Source organism: Malania oleifera, chromosome 10 (genome assembly GCF_029873635.1).
Source record: "Malania oleifera isolate guangnan ecotype guangnan chromosome 10, ASM2987363v1, whole genome shotgun sequence".
In the NCBI taxonomy this organism is placed as follows: domain Eukaryota; kingdom Viridiplantae; phylum Streptophyta; class Magnoliopsida; order Santalales; family Ximeniaceae; genus Malania; species Malania oleifera.
In genome coordinates, this window is record NC_080426.1 from 91,100,263 (window position 1) to 91,118,263 (window position 18,001).

Sequence of the window (18,001 nt, forward strand, 5' to 3'; positions counted from 1 at the left end):
GGACTTTGGCAAGAACTCGATCTCAGCTGCAAAGAGGAATGGGAGTGCACGGGTGACAGTGTATGTTTCAAGAAGAAGATGGAGAATGAGAGAGTATTCGAGTTACTGGCGGGGCTGAACCAAGAGCTTGACGACGTGAGGAGCAGGATTCTAGGTCGCCAGCCACTGCCCTCCATCCGAGAAGTCTTCTCTGAGGTTCAGCAAGAGGAAAGTAGGAGGAATGTGATGTTGAAGGAGCAAAACCAGTCTATGCCCGAGGCATCAGCTCTTGTAACCCGTGGGCCTCATACTGGATCCGGCCCAAAACAGTCCAAAAGGCCCTATTTTGAGCATTGCAAAAAAAGGGCTATACTAAAGACACCTGCTGGACCTTACATGGCAAGCCCGTGGATTGGAAGTTAGACAGTCCAATAAAGCCCATGGTCATCAGGCCTGCATCGAAACCTAGGAAAAAAACATACCCATAGAAGCCCATGGTCCGAAAGCGTCTAGTGGGGGATTTAATTCCGAGCAACTTGCGAAAATATATTCGCTATTTTCCAATTTCTAAGCCTCGGGTTAGTCCTCTAATAATATGTCATCTAGTTCTTTAGCTCACAAGACTTTTTTGACAGCCTTTAGTTCCACTTCTCATTTTACCCCTTGGATTATTGACTCTGGTTGTAACACCCCGAACCCTTAAACCCGGGTTTGGCGTGTTATACCTAATAAAATCATGATAATCCATAATCCATAATATACATACGCAGCGGAAAACATTAACATAATCTCCATAATACCATAATACCAGAGTTTTCTATTTTCTATCTATAAATCTATAAAAACCAACCATCACCTGCATTTCCATAAATACATACATCTACAGAACATTTTAGTATTCTCACAACCATCCTTACTCAACAGCCATAAAACATAAAGACATAAAGACATAAAACATAAACATATACATCCCCAAAATATGGTCAACATATACCTTTTCTTATATAGTCCTCAAAAATGCTAAAATACCCTCGAGCCCCTAAGCCCGACCTCGAGGATGTCCTGAAAAAGAAACATTCATATTTGGGTGAGACACATCTCTGTAAGGGAAGAAATAATATATTAAACACAGCGTGTGGCTAGCATGAGGTGTATAAATATTATTTTAATAACATTTGTAAAGCATTTTCATAAACATTGAAACCATTCTCTGAATCTAAACAATCACATGCAAAGGTTTAACCCACGAGATTATCCAAGGATTGGGGTGATTACCCGCCCATACAAGTAGCACCCCTCTACTCTGATACTTAGGTAACCCTAAGGTCACTATTGAAGCATATTGCACTCACCTTACTCAGCAAGCCCTCAAGTGTTAAATTGATCTCGTACTCGCACCGTTCAATAATAGCTTACCGGCAAAGGCCCTAAGGATAGGGAAATCTACCCGCCCATACAAGTAGATTCCCTCTGCCCTAGTACGTTATGTAGCTACTATCACATCTGAAGTTACTAGTGCACTCGCCTTTCTCAGCAAGTCCTTAGGCGAAGAGTACGGCCCGTTCAAATCATAGCACATTCTGCGTACATAAGTACTTCTAATATCATAATACATCATTCTTTCTGTCTTTATTTAATCATACACATCCATTCATGTTCATAGCTTAACATTGCATTCCATTTCACTTTAAGTGACTCTTTCTCATTCGTATTGTTCACGTTTCAAATTTTACTTCATTACATTGTCATTCCATTGCATAACGTTTTCATTTCATTCCTTCGTACTTCAGTTAGTTCACATAGAAATGCGCTAGAATCTGCTAACAGTTAGTCCACATAGAAATGTGCTAGAATCTGCTAACATGGTTGTCTTTCAGCTGTCTTACATTTACATGGTTGCATTTAAAATACACAGACAACATTGTGTACATCATATCTTATTCTCAATACTTTACTTAGCCTGCATTTCATACATTTAACATATATTTGCACAGAATCTCATGCCACACAATTTAACAGTAAAATTCATACATATTCCTATAAAATAGGCCAACTCACATTTAGCATTTAATTACTGAAAATACATTTTCCATTTCTTAGATAATTATCCAGAAAATTCCTTCCACTTTCTTCAGTTCATTTCCACAAATACATAACTAAATAAGTGGTCCTAGGCTCAGAAATCATAGTTTTACATGGTTGACATTTTAATAATTCACACCAAAACATACATATAATATAACGTAAATTATTAGCTTTAATTTCATTTATTCTGATTTAATATATAATTTCCCCTTACCTAAATTCTCGAACTACACCGACAGGAATCCCACACAGATGCCCGCGGTGCTCACCGGGACCCTGATTCAAAAACCCTAGTTCCATTAAACTATTCCTAAATAAAATACTATTTAAATATTTTCTAGGGCCATAATTTTGAAATTAATAGTTATACCTGCAAATATAACCAATTTGCCAAAATTTTCAAATCCCACTCTCGCATTGGAGTGGGGCCTAGAAAACTCCAATTGGAAGTTTATCTACGTCAAAATGACGCCAATCGCGACTAGGACCACGTGGTGGTGTTCGATCGTCAATTTAATGGCAGATTTAAAAAGAAATTGGAAAAATGGGGAAAAGTTACCTTTCCCCAAGAGTAGTGCCTAAGTCGTTCCCACGACAAATCTGCTCCAATAGAAATTTCAGTGGTGGAGGTAGGAATCCAACGGCACCTTTTGTTTTCCGATCCGCCACAAACTCGTTGAGAAATTGAGAGAGAGAGAGAGACGGAGACGAAGGCGAAGGCGAAGGCGAAGTTGGCACAGGAATAAACTCAAGGAGGGGGGGGTTGGCGTGCCTTCTCTCTGCAGAAACAGACTTCTTCTTGAAGCTTTTGCTTTAGGAAGTTTACTTTTTATATATATATATTTATTAAACATTAACTTATACATAAATATATATATATTATATAATAACTTACCTATATATGTTTGTGTATATATATATATATATACACATCTTATATCAATTAGTTTTTTTTTTTTAAATTCTTTCATACTATTTCTTTTTATGTATTTATTTAATACATCAATTTAGTAATGTTTAACTAATTAATTGATTAATAATTTTAATTAATTAATTAATTTTATTTATTATTTTTCTCTAATTATTTTAATCATTTTAATTTTTCGGGTCTTTACACTGGTGCATCTGGCCATCCATGCCATTTAGTCTGATTCACAGTAATCTATGGGGTCCTTCTCGTACTCTTAATAGGACCCATACAAATTGGTTTATTACTTTTATTGATGATCATACTCGTCTGTGTTGGGCATATTTATTGACTGGTAAATTTGAGGTTCGATCAGTCTTTCCTGAATTTTCACTCTATGATACAAATCTAGTTTCACACAAAAATCCAAATCATTGGTACTAACAATGGTACTGAGTATTTCAATCACTCCTTGGGCACGTATCTTCAAGAGAATGGTATCATCTATAAAAGCTCTTGCGTTGACACCCCTTACCAAAATCGGGTTGCTAAACGGAAAAATCGACATATCCTTGAAGTTGCTCATGCCCTGTTGTTCACCTCTGACATTCGAACAAAATTTTGGGGTGACTCAATTTTGACAGCCACATGCCTCATTAACCGAATGCCTAGTAGAGTCCTATCCTTTGCAACTCCGCTCCAAAAACTCCAAGAGACTTATCTCAATTCTAGGCTCGATTCACAACTTCCGCTTCGTGTCTTTGGGTCCATTGTATTTGTCCACATTCACGCACCCAAGCGAAGCAAATTGGATCCCAGAGCACTTAAATGATTCTTTGTTGGTCACTCTCGCACACAGAAGGGTTACAAATGTTATGACCTGATCTCCTAGAAACTCTATGTTAGCCTGGATGTCACCTTCTTCGAATATACCCTTTGCTACTTGCTTTAGGAGGAGTCTTTTTTAAAGCTCAACCCTCAAACTCAGACTACTTCGATATTGCTGTTTTCGAGACCACTCCATACCCTATATATCTGCTCCTTTGCCTAGTACAGAAGGAAACTTGAACTCCGGGGGAGATGCGGAAATACAAACAAATAAACACTTGTCTACTCAAGGAGGCCAAAATCAAAGTCCAATGAGACACTCACTTCCGAAGCACCAAAAGAGTCAAAACCGGTGATAGTTCCAACTCCTCATGAGTCCGACTCCAATCCCGACACGGTAAAAGATGGCTTACCCATTGCTCTTAGAAAACAACCTCATTTATGTACTCTCCACCCTATCTCAAAATTTGTATCTTACAATGCTCTTTCTGCCAAGTGTCGTGCTTTTACTTCTAACCTTGACAGAATCCAGATTCCTAAAAACATTCAAGAAGCCTTGGAGATTCCAGAGTGGAAAGAGGCAATGATGGAAGAGATAAGGGCACTAGAAAAGAATTGAACTTGGGAGGTGATGACTTTGCCAAGGGGGAAGAAACCAATGGGCTGTAAGTGGTTGTTCACAGTAAAGTACAAGGTTAATGGCACAGTAGAACAATACAAAGCCCGCGTTGTGGCAAAAGGGTTCACTCAGACATACAGTATTGACTACACCGAGACGTTTGTGCCAGTAGCAAAGTTGAACACTATATAGGTTCTCTTGTACTTGTCAGCAAACCTGAATTGGCCACTCCATTAGTTTGACATCAAGAATGCTTTTCTGAATGGTGAGCTAGAAGAAGTGTTCATGACGCTACCACTAGGATTTTGCAAGGAGGGAGAAGAAACTAGAGTGTGTAAATTGAAGAATTCCCTATATGGACTCGAGCAATCACCGAGGGCGTGGTTTGATAGATTTACGAAGGTAATAAAGAATCAAGGATACTGACAGGGGCAGTCAGATCACACTATGTTCTTCAAACAGTCCAATGAGGGAAGAAGGACCATCCTGATTGTGTACGTTGATGACAACATTCTTATCGAAGATGTCATAGGAGAGGTGGAGAGATTGAAGGTCTTAGCCACAGAGTTTGAGGCAAAAGACCTGGGTCAAATGCGATATTTCTTGGGAATGGAGGTTGCCAGATCAAGAAAGGGAATTAGTGTCTCCCAAAGAAAGTATCTACTTGACCCTTTGACTAAGACTGACATGCTTGGTTGTAAACCTAGCGATACTCCTGTTGAGGCAGGAAAAAGAACGGATGACGTAGGAAAGCCTGTGGATAGAGAGAGAGGTCAGATGCTAGTTGGTAAATTGATTTACCTCTCTCATACTAGACCTGACATTGCTTTCGCTGTAAGTGTGGTCAGTCAGCACATGCACTCACCAAAGGAGAGTCACCTAGAAGCAGTATATAAGATTCTCAGATATCGAAAAGGCTCTCCAAGGCGAGGACTATTCTTCAAGAAAGGTGATAGTAAGAAGGTAGAGATCTACACAGATGCGGATTAGGCAGGATCAGCAGAAGACGGAAGGTTTACTATTGGCTATTGTACCTATGTTTGGGGAAATCTAGTAACATGGAGGAGTAAGAAGCAGAGTGTGGTAGCCAGAAGCAGTGCCGAGGCTGAATTCAGAGCTATTGCACAAGGGATGTGTGAAGGGCTATGGTTACAAAAACTTTTGGAAGAACTACACATCATAGTAGAGCTCCCCATCAAACTCTATTGCGACAACAAAGCCGCCATTAGTATTTCTCATTATCCTGTTCAGCACGACAGGACTAAACATATAGAAGTGGACACATTTTATAAAGGTGAAAATTGAGAAGGGGACAATTTGCATGACCTATATCCCTACAAGAGAACAATTAGCTGATATTTTCACTAAGGGATTACAAAGATCTAGCTTTGAAGAGTTTATTTGCAAGTTGGACATAATAAATATCTATGATCCAACTTGAGGGGGAGTGTGGAAATCCTGAATGATTTGGAGTGTGGAAATCCCGAATGATTTGGAAGTGATTTGGAGAAGATTGTGGTAGAAGATTAAGGCTCTAATTAGATTCGATATTGCTGATTGTATAGGTTGACTTTTATATTTCCATATTTTATTCTCTGTGTACGTGTTAAATAGGGACCCGAGTATGTAAAGAATACACAATTGAATATACGATAGATTTATTCTCATTTTCTACAAGTATGATCGTGCGGACAACAACCAAATGAAGATGAGGAGGAGTTTGAATAAATTGACTGATTTGCTGTAAAAGTAAGTCACCCTCCTCTTTGCGAAGCTTGACATTTAATTCCATGGGAGTATCAACAGAAGTACCCTTCTGAAGGCCAGCTGTGGCCACCAAGTCACTAGCATACTTGTATTGATTGGGTGAAATACCAGAGGGACTACGATTCACCTCAAGACCAAGAAAATATGTGAGAGACCCAAGATCTTTCATATAAAAGGACTCTGAGAGATGGGTCATGTGTTGAGCAAGTAAAGCAAAACTGGAATCAGTAATCACAATATCATCAACATAAACCAAAAGAACAACAATACCCATGTCTGATTTTCGAAGAAACAATGAAGTGTCATACTTGCTCTGCTTGAAAGAAAATTGTAATAAAGTGGTGCGGAATTTATCAAACCGGGCCCTTGAAGCTTGTTTGAGACCATAAAGAGAGCGACGAAGCTTACACACATTTGAAGTCAGAGAGGGAAACAAGCCCAGGTGTGGCTTCATATAAATACACTCTTTAAGATCTCCGTGAAGAAAAGCATTCTTGACATCCATTTGATGTAGTGGCCAATCACTGGAAGTAGCAATAGCCAGAATCGTACGAACAGTAGTCATCTTAGCCATAGGAGCAAAGGTCTCTTCATAATTGACACCATATTCCTAATTATTCCCAAGCGCAACAAGGCGAGCTTTGTAATGGTCCAAATTTCCATTAGATCGGACCTTGACTTAGTAAACCCATTTACAACCTAGAGGAACAATGGTGGGAGGACAAGGCTCAATGTACCAGGTGTGATTGGCCTCTAGAGCGGCTATTTCTTCTTGCATTGCTTCTCGCCAACAATTATGCTTGGCTGCGTGTGAGTAGGATTTGGGAATATCTAAATTGGACAATGCAGCAGTAAAAGCTGAAACAGAATTGTCAAAACTTGAAGAGGGAGACCTGACTCGTTCTGAGTTATGCTTCCAAGTGCAGAAGTGTCAAGTTGTATCAAGGACGAGTCTAGGATCGTATTCCATAGGGTCCACTGAGTATCAAAGTATTTGTGAAAGTTTAGTGAAAACCTGTTGCTTTAAAATGTGGTGTGAAAATCTTTTTTTTTATATGTTTTTGAAAGCAGTAAACAAAGTGGGAAGTGCTTGAGAAAAATGCTAAAATGAGATTGAACTTTTATCAAATTTCAAAAAAATAAATCTAATAATGCAAACAAAATTAAACAAATTAACTGAAACAATTTACCAAACACTCGGGCTACGTGTTCAACGTCTTTTTGCTTCCACCGTTTACTGATTCCCTAGGCTTTACTCCTCTTATTGTTAACCCAATCAAGGCATTAATAAGATGAAATTTTTAGACTAAAGCTCGAGTAAATTTGCCATATCCAAACAAAAGAAAATAAAACTCTCATTAAGCATCAACCGAATTTCATGTAAAGATTACTTGATGAAAATCTTAGACTAAATCAAGATTTTGATGTGCCTAACGTCAACGACAAAACAAGAAATAAGAGCCAACGATTTATCAATGATGCCTTCAATTTTTTGTTTTAGCCAAATAAAAGTTTAATAATAATATCGTAGGAAAACCAATAAACCATGGAAAGCAACCGACATTGACCCACAACTCAAGTTATAGAACTTAGCCACTCATGCTTACAATCCAAAATTTTCAGATCAAACTAATCACACAAGAACTCATTGCGGCAATAAGATAAGACAACTAATTAAAAGAACAATAAACTAAATGTGAACTAAATTAAGACAACAAATTAATTAAAACTGGAAGCATTCATATTAACAAATTAAAGGATAAGAAATTAATTAGACTAATAATGTACTCAAACAATAAAGTTAACATTAACTTAATGCAACGATAAAATTATCCAAACAATGTATTTCCAACAAACATTAAAATAAATAAACCTACTCCAACAATCTTTTAAAACAAACATTAAAATAAATAAGCAAAGTGTGAGAGAGAGGGAGTGAGGAGCTGTCGGGTTGAGCTCCACACAGCAGCAATAGCTGCTGTGTTTTCCTCTTTGCTGCGGCATAGAGACCAAGGAGGGGCCCCCAGCTACCCCCAAAAACAACCTAGCTTCCCAGCAAAACCCTACACTCTACTTTTTACCCTCTTTACAAGTCTTAGCCCCAAGAACTTTTTCAAAAAGCAACAACACACCCTCCTTCATGTGCCAGCGCCCACTCTTCTAGCCAGCAAAACACACATGCACTCTTGCACACTGCCAGCGCCTCTCCTTGCACACACACACACGGCTGCCCCAAAATCTTTAGCCTTTGCATGGCCGGGTCACATCAAAGACCCAGCCCACACTTTTTTTTGTTTGTTTTGTTTTCATTTGGCTGTGCACCTCACGCACACTCAGCAATGCCGAGCCCACTTCTCTTTAATTCAGCCTTTACTCCTTTTTTTTTTTTTTTCATTGTTCCGTTCTAGCTCACTCTCCTTGCTTCAAGCCCGCTCACCCATGGCCTTGGGCCTCCAAATGCACGCACGCAAGCCCACTTTGCACAATACATATATATATATATATATATATATATACATACACATTTTTTTCCTTTTTGATTTTTCTTTAAATGTACGAGAGAGCCTTTGGCGCGTAAACCCATTTGATGCTCACAGACTTGCAAGGCTTCTTCACGTGCTCAAACTCACGCATGCATGGCTTGGTTCCTTCACACTCGCACATGGCTCACGTACACGACCTCTCCTTACACGCATGGCTTGGTGTTGATTTCCAAAAATTATGCTGCAATAATAAAACACAAATATCCGTAAATTTACGGCAAAAATTGGATAATTATCTCAAACGCGCTCAATGTTGAAATACCGAACATAACTAGACATTTAATTAAAATTATAATCTTTAATGCATGATTTTAAACACCTAATTACACAACTTTGACGCGTAATCAAAACTCATACCTATCCGGGGGTACATACACTCGAGAAGAGCGACGTACCAAAGGCTTTGGAGGTGTTGCAACTAATTGAAACTGAAGCATGGTAGGATCAGATATCGAATGAGCTATCGGAAGAGACTGTGAGCAGGAATGTTGCGTATGCATAATACTTGGTTTAAAACGAGAATTGACTTGATGAGGATTCGAGAACTCCTCCTCAAAGGAGTGGAGAATCACAGTAGAAGAAGAGGGTACAGAGGACACAGGAAAGAAATGTTGATTTTCAAAGAAAATAACATTCTTAGAACTGCGTGTACGATGTAATGTAGGATCATAGCAAACAAATTCCTTTTGACACACATTATATTCGAAGAATGTACATCAAACAAATTGAGTGGATAATTTATGTTGTTCATGAGGAGGTAAATGAACAAAACATTCACAACCAAAGGTATGGAGGTTATCATAACTAGGTTGCTTTGCAAATAAGCGGAAATAGGGAGACTCCATGAGTAGGACTTGAGAGGGTAATCAATTAATCAAGTAAGTAGCAGTTTTCAGAGCCTCAATCCAGAACAAGGATGGAACAGAGGATGCCAGCAAGAGAGAGTATGTACCACATCTAGGAGATGACGATTTTTCCGTTCGGCTCTTCCATTTTGTTAGGGAGTAGCGGGACATGAACATTGATGAATAATGCCTTTAGAAGCCAAAAATGCTTGAAACTTAGTAGATACATATTCACCACCATAATCTATGCGTAATGTCTTAATAGAAGTAGAAAATTGATTGTCAACATATGCTAAAAAACTCAGTGAAATTACGAAAACCTCAGATTTAGAGCGAAGAAAGTAGACCCAAGTAAATCTGCTATGATCATCAATGAAAGTCACATAGTATTTAAATTTTTCATGTGTACTAACTAGGATAGGTCCCAAACATCAATATGGATAAGATCAAAGCACTGAGAAGCTCTATTAGCATGCAAAGGGAAGGGAAGAGTTTTGTTTTACCAAGTTTGCAAGAGGCACACTAAAGAGATAAAAAATAACGTTCTTTATTACCAAGTAACCTAGAGTTCAATACATAAGATAAGATATGAGTATTGGGATGGCTTAAACAACCATGTCACGCCATACTAAAATCTGAAACATTATTACAAGCAAAAAACTTAATAGAAGAAACTGGAGAACGTGCTGGAACAGGCAAAAGTAGTGGAAACAAGTGCCCCACTTTAGGTCCCTTCGCGATCTGCTCCCCCGTTACCTGGTCATGCACAACACAACCATTACTAGAAAAATTAACAACACAATTGCTATCAACTAATTGACCAACAGAATTAAGATTTGTGGAAAGCCGAGGAGCAAGAAACACTTAAGTTAACTTAGAAGAGGCATCTCCGATAGCAACTATTGGCAAAGAACTGCCATTGGCAGATTGAATAGCAGATTGACCAACATAGGGCCGAACATGACACAGGGTAGTGGTATTATTCGTCATGTGATTAGAGGCACCCGAGTCCACATACTAGAGTTTAGTAGAATTGTTACCTTGGAGTCCCATTGCTGATAATGCCGAAATTAGTATCTGTTGCATCATTTTGGGTGTGCAGTAATTCACTGTTGGAGGTGCAAGAACAGAGGAGTCACCTGAAGAAGAGCCAAGGGCTGCAAAAGTCACTATGAAGGGTACAATAACAGAAGTCTGTAATGCTTGGGCATGACTATTTTGCGGGCGGATATGACAGTCTTTGATAATGTGACCCTTCTTGCAATAAGAGCATAATTTCTTGGAACAATTAGCAGCGATATGCCCAAATTCTTTGCAGAGAAAACACTGCAAGGTGCTAGAATGCACATGCGGTCCTCGTCATTAAGCAGCATAAGCCACAGGGACAAACCCTGAACTACCATGAGATTGTGCCATTGTAACTTGAGTACTAAGCCATTGTTCTTCATGAAGTAATTCACCAAAACAAACATAACGAGAAGGAACATAAGAGCGATTCAGCAGAGGCGAGCGAACAGATTCATACTCGAGACGGAGTTTCATAAGAAACTGATCATGACGAGTAGTCTCGTGAAGATGTTGAATAATGGTAAGAGAGGCAACATGAACATCTGCAGTAACTAAATCGGAATATTCGTTCCAAAGAGTCAGAAACCCCGAATAATAGTCTTAGATGGAACGATTGTCATGTTGAAACATGACAATCACATGCTCTAATGGAAAACAACGGGCACTGTTATCTTGATGATGTATTGTTTTTAAATAACTCCACATGGATTGAGTGGTATGGTAAGGTCGCAAGTTGGGAACAATATGTGGCTCAGCCGAGCCAAGAAGCCAAGAAATAATCCGAGGATCAAGCACAACCCATGAAGGACAATCGTCTGAGTCTTTGGCACCAAGTACAACCCATGAAGGACAAGCTGCTGACTCCTTGGATTTATCAGGATAGGGTGCACAATCCGTGACATCAATATGATCGCAAAGATATTTTCCCTTCAAATAAAGTTCAAATTGAAAAGCTCACGTAGAATAATTGTTGCCCGTAAACTTAGCACACAAGAGCAGAGTCTATGCTAAATAAAGGAGAAAATCGAGAAGCAAAAAAAAAAAAGAAAACAGACTGCTGAAAGAAAAAGACCACCAGAAAAGCTTGAAGCCCAAAAAATAAATACAAAGAAAACCAAGAACAACCTGCCTGCACTAAAAAATTACATCTTGAACCAAAAAACCTGCTATGACAAGAATCACAAGGACAGAGAAGCACTAGAAACATCAACAGAGAGAACCAAGACCAGCCTTCCTGCACTAAAAAATAATTCTTGAACCAAGAAACCTGCTGTGTCGAGAATCACAAGGATAGAATCCTGCTGTGCCGAGGCAGAGAAGCACCAGAAACAGCAACATAAAGCTATTGCCTGCTATGCCGAGAATCGCAAGGACAGAAACCTGCTGTGCTGAGATAGTGAAGCACCAGAAACAATAGCAGAAAGCTGTTGCCTGCACTAAAACAAGTGGCAAACTAGAAAACCTGCTGTGCCGACGGCCACTCAGCCACAGAAATACCGAAAGAACAGAGGACAAAAAAATTCCAAAAGAGAAAAAAAAAAAAAAAAAAACTACAACAACCACAGAAAGGAGAGACACCTCCGATACCGAGAAGAAAAAAAAAATTCGAAGGTGAAAAACTTAGCAGTTGGCTGGCTCTGATACCATGTCAAAGTGTTGTGTGAATGGCCTAATGGTTTGGCCTTGAGTTCTGTATATTATATATAGACTTTACAAGAATGCTATACATGGAAAGTAAATAAGTTCTAGCATGATTCTAGCTCTATACATGTAAACTAAATATATGATAATTGTACAAAATAATGAATTGAGAAATAAGGAAATAATTGTAGGCTGAAGTAAGGAAAGAAATCTTTTGCTATGCTGTTTGTTGTTCAGTTGACAATTTATTGCATGAAGAACAACGTTTATCCGCTCAAATGGGTATGACTTCTGAGGAGGTATTTTCTGAGGCTGCAAGGCACGACTACGAACTCAATTTCTTGGATTGTTGGTTCGGGCGCTTCTAATCATATGAATGGTAATATGACGGGTCTCCATGGTGTTCATAAGTATAGAGGCATGCAAAATATTCAGATTGTTGATGGCAATACTCTTCTAATTATTGTTGTTGGTAATTTCGGCTCTTCATTTCGCGATGTTTTTGTCTCTCCTGGATTGTCTACCAATTTGATTTCTATTGGACAATTGGTAGATAATGACTGTGATGTTCATTTTTCTCGTGGTGGTTGTCTTGTGCAGGATCAAGAGTTAGGGACAGTGATCGCAAAGGGGCCTAAAAGGGGATGTTTATTCCCTTTACAGTTTTCTATTCCTAATGTTGTTTATCTTGCTTGTAAGGCTACTGCCAATAATAATGAAGTCTGGTGTAAGAAATTGTGTCATCCTAATTCTGCTATCTTGGCTCATCTTATGAAACATGGTTTTTTGGGCTAGAAAGATTCCTTTTCTTCTTCTCCTATATCTTTTGATTGTGCTACTTGTCGTCTTGGTAAAAGTAAAATTTTACATTTTCCTAATTGCTTTGAGATTGTGCATACTGATGTTTGGGGTGTGAGTTCAATTATTTCTTGTGGTCAGTATAGTTATTTTGTGATGTTTATTGATGATTATAGTCAATTTGCTCGGATATATTTTCTCCGCTCTAAAGTTAACATGCTTTTTGTCTTTCAAAAATTTGTTGCGTTTGTTAAGACACAGTTTAGTACTTGTATCAAAACTTTACGCTCTGACTTAGCCGCCCCGAGGGGGGGGGGGGAGTACATGTCTCATTCTTTTTAGACTTTTCTTTAGCAAAAGGGGATCATTTCCCAGCGTTCTTGTCCTTATAACCCTCAACAAAATGGAGTTGCTGAGCGTAAGAATCGTCATCTCTTAGATGTCTTTCGTACTTTGTTGATTGATTCTTCTATACCTTCTAAGTTCTGGGTAAAAGCTTTATCTACTACGGTCTATTTGATCAATCGTTTGCCTATTAACACTCTAAATTATGATTCTCCCTATTTTCGATTATTTGGCATATCTTCTGAGTATCAATTCTTTCATGCTTTTGGGTGTGTTTGTTTTGTTCATCTACCACCTATTGAGCGTCCCAAGTTTGCTGCTCAGTCTGTCACGTGTGCCTTTATGGGGTATAGTCCTACTCTGAAAGGATTTTGTTTATTGTGAATCTGTGATGCTTATGCAAACAAATTCCGGATCTCCCAGAATGTGATTTTCTTCAAAAATCAAAATTTCTTTTAGTCTCAGGTTTTTTCTGATACTCCTATTACTCTTCTTCCCGCTTTTGATGATGTGTCTTCTTCTATTAAGTGATTTAAACCAGGTGTGTTGTATCATCGACGTCCTCCTCCTTCTTCAATGCCCCTTCCAAACACTGATCCGCCACCTGATTCTGCGGTTCCTCGGCGCTCCACCTGGGTTACATATCCACCGGTTAGGTATGGTTTTCCTCATGCCTCGCTTACTGCCACTCTTGACACTGTTTCTGTTCCTCACTGATGTACCTAGGCAGCCACCCAAGCATGTTGGTAGCAGGCCATGCAAGAAGAAATCCAAGCTCTTCAAGATAATCACATTTGGGATCTTGTGACTTGTCCCTCTAGTGTCAAACCTATTGGTTGTAAATGGGTGTACTCAGTCAAGTTTCGGTCTGATGGGTCACTGGATAAATATAAGGCCCATTTTGTGGCTCTTGGGAACCGGCAAGAGTATGGTATTGATTATGAAGAGATCTTTGCACCTGTTGCCAAAATGACTACTGTGTGGATTATCTTGGCACTTGCTGCGTCGTAGGGGTGGTCTCTCTGGCAGATGGATGTGAAGAATGCTTTTCTACATGGGGATTTGAAGGAAGAAATCTATGTGTTTCCACCTCCCGGCATGTTTGCTACACCTTCCTTAGTGGTTTTTCGGCTACGCCAGTCCTTGTATGGACTGAAACAGGCTCCGCGTGTATGGTTTGATAAATTTTGTTCTACCCTGATTGCCTTTCATTTTACTTAAGAGCAGTTTGATTCCTCTCTTTTTCTTCGCAAGACTTCTGGAGGAATTGTATTGCTTTTGGTATATGTTGTTGACATTGTAATTACTGGCTTTGATACTGAGTTAATTAAGCAATTACAACAACATCTCAAGTCCTCTTTTCACATGAAAGATCTTGGTCTCCTGCAGTACTTTCTTGGCCTTGAGGTGCAGCTTACTCCAACTGGTATGTTGTTACACGAGCACAAATACATGCAGGAAGTGATTTCATTGGCTGGTCTCCAATTGGGTAATTCTGTTCTTACTCACTTGGAGGTAAATCTTAAGCTTCATCAAGAGGAAGACGAGTTTCTATCAGTTCCATCCTTGAATCGGCAGCTTATTGGGAGTTTGAACCACTTAATGATTACTCGTCCTTATATTTTTTTTGTTGTGCAGCAAGTCAGTCAATTTATGCAAGCTCCCTGACATCTTCATTTAGCTGTTGTCTGCCGCATTATCCGATATCTGAAGGGCACCTCTACACGCAAGGTTGTTCTTTCCGAAGGAATCTTATTTACAATTGGTGGGGTATAGTGATGCTGATTGGGCCGGATGTGCGGATACTCGTTGCTTTGTTACTTGCTGGTGCATGTTCTTAGGCAATGCACTCATTTCTTGGAAGAGTAAGAAGCAAGGCAGAGTTTCCAAGTCCTCTACTGAGTTTGAGTATCGTGCTATGTCTTCCGCATGCTCTGAGATCACATGGCTTCGTGGGTTATTGGGTGAACTTGGTTTTTCTCAGCTTCATTCCACTCCTCTTCATGCTGATAATACCAATGCTATTCAGATCGCTGCTAATCTTGTCTTCCATGAGTGTATGAAACATATCGAAGTCGATTGCCATTCCATACGTGAATCCTTTGACAAACGAATGATTACTCTTCCTCACATTTCCACCGAAGGTCAAACTGCAGACATATTCACTAAAGCTCTTTCTCGGCACCGACATCAGTTCTTGGTTGACAAATTGATGCTTCTTGATTTACGAGCATCAATTTGGGGGGGGTGTTAACGGAGATAATTCAGGCAATTAGGCTGTAAATAAGGCTGAAAATCTGGCAGGATTCAAGTGCTGAAAATCAGGCAATTAGGCTGTAAATAATGCTGAAAATCTGGCAGCATTTAAGTGCTGAAAATCAGGCAACAACCATGTAAATCTCGTCTATATAATGAAAGCGAACCTGATGGAAAGGGGATTCAGACCAAAATTAACTAGGACGTCACCCTTAATCCCTTCTTTCGCCATATCTTTTTCAGCTTCCACTTGCTGCTATTGGTCCTCAAGAATCACAAAGTTCTCTTCACCATCAGCCTCTGGATCCTCAGAAAGATTTAGCTCTTTTTGGGCACTCATTGGTCTTGTGGCAAAGCTTGAAGCATCTGCAGCATTTAATCATTGTTTTCCCCTGGTTTTGGGCTGCTTTACCACTATTATTGCTGATTAGTTGGTTACTAAGCATAAGTACTTCTGTCTATCCACTTCTAGTGTTGCCACCCACCTTACTAGTTGATGCACCACTGCTGCATTCTATCCCAAGCTTCGTAGGCATGTTGTGGGTAAGTTGTGATTCAACTTTTAGTGCAAGCTGATAGGCATCACTAACCTTATAAGGATGTTGAAAGCTTCTTGGTCTTATATGGATTTTTAGACCATTCACATAGCGACTAACCCTTGTGCATCAGCTTCAGCAAGATTGCATCTCAATAAAAGCCTATGAAATTCCTGAGTGTATTCTTTGACCAACTTCGCATGCTGCCTCAAGTTCGAACCATTGGGTACAAGGTTTGCTCATAATCCCATGATAGGAATTGAGCTTTCAGGTTCTCTTTCATCTGATCACATCTTCTGACTTTCCTTTTTCCCCTATTCTCACAATCATTTTGGTAATGTTTCCACCAAGTAGAAGGAGGTCCCTTGAGCTTTACTACAACAAGCTTCACTTTCCTCTCTTCTAGCACATCTTTCCTTTCAAAAAAAGTCTCAATGCTATCAACCCAGTCCAAGAATTCTTCAGCTTCTATATCCCACCAAATTCTGAAACATTTATTTGTCCACCATACTTTTTGAAATTTTTTCAAGCACGAACAATGTGATCTTCCCATCTTGGAGGCCTTTCATTTTTTTGTGCAGGCCTTTCATTTTCAGAACTTCTACCACCACTAGAGCTGTCAATTTCAGCCTCAGATTGCTCAATTATTTCATTTCTTGCTCCTCTTAACTAAATCATTTTCACTATCATCATCATTTCGCCAGCCTTGATTACCATAGATTGTGTACCAAGCTCATTAAGTAGTCTAACTTGTTCCCGCAGCACTCCTAACATCTCAACAGTCATGTATCTACTTCTATGGCCTCTATTTCCTCTTCCACCCCTTGCAGCCATTAATCCACAGGATCAAACTTGCTCTAATACCAATTTGAAGCAAATGGGTCTATAAATAGAACAAGAAATTCAGAAATAAAGACAGTTCAGAATAGTATTTCAGCAACCTTCTTTGACTTGAGCAACTAATAAATTTGTATAATAATGAAAAGATAACTGCTGTGAATTTCAGATAGGCAAATAAGACATTTGCTGGTTACAGCAGCTTAATTCTCAAATCATTACCTGTTTTGTCACTGTTTCAGAATGGTAACAGTGGATTTCTGCTAGCTTCTCACACCTTTAGCTGCAATGGAGGGACTGATAGGCACTGTGGGGTCGATTCCTCAAAACCCTAGCCTCCAAATCTTCAAACCCTATCTGGTCTTGAGCTGAGCTCTAGAGGGAAATCTTCTCAAAGATAAAATGCCTAAATATCTCGGGGAAAAGTGGCTAAGGCTCCTATTTATCACAAGAGAAGCCAACTCCTATTTTGCACCATATCCCCTTCTAAAAGCCACTTATGCTCTACAGCGCCACCAAGAATAAATCCCTTAACAAAATTACCCCCTGAATATTACAAAAGAGACCCTCAAAGCTAATTTGGCCAAATGGAACCCCAAATTTCCGAAATTACAAAAATACCCCTTGCATTTATAAATAGTAACACTTGATATAAGCAGAAAATTAAATAAATACTGCTGATTGCACCACCGTGCTACGACATTGCTAAAGGAATTGTGCATAATCTTTTTCCTTGTTTTGTTCTCAAGCATTGTGATTTACTGGCTGAGGGCAAGTCTTGCCCAATGTCTGAGACCATGGGAAGAGCCTTTCCAACTATGGAGATAGCTGTGTTGTCATACCCTCCTTGACTGAAAATTGGCCTAAGAGCCTTTTTGCATTTCTTGTTCTTTCTCAATAGTGCTGGCTATGATTTAATCTCTTTATTTTTTATTTTTTAATGTGGT

The 18,001-nt window shown here is 39.2% G+C and overlaps 1 protein-coding gene across 6 annotated transcripts in view; it reads left to right on the forward strand.

The window, feature by feature from the left end:
- Positions 1–18,001, forward strand: part of LOC131165360 (TORTIFOLIA1-like protein 2) — a 51,424-nt gene that overhangs the window by 15,140 nt on the left and 18,283 nt on the right. The window lies entirely within an intron of this gene.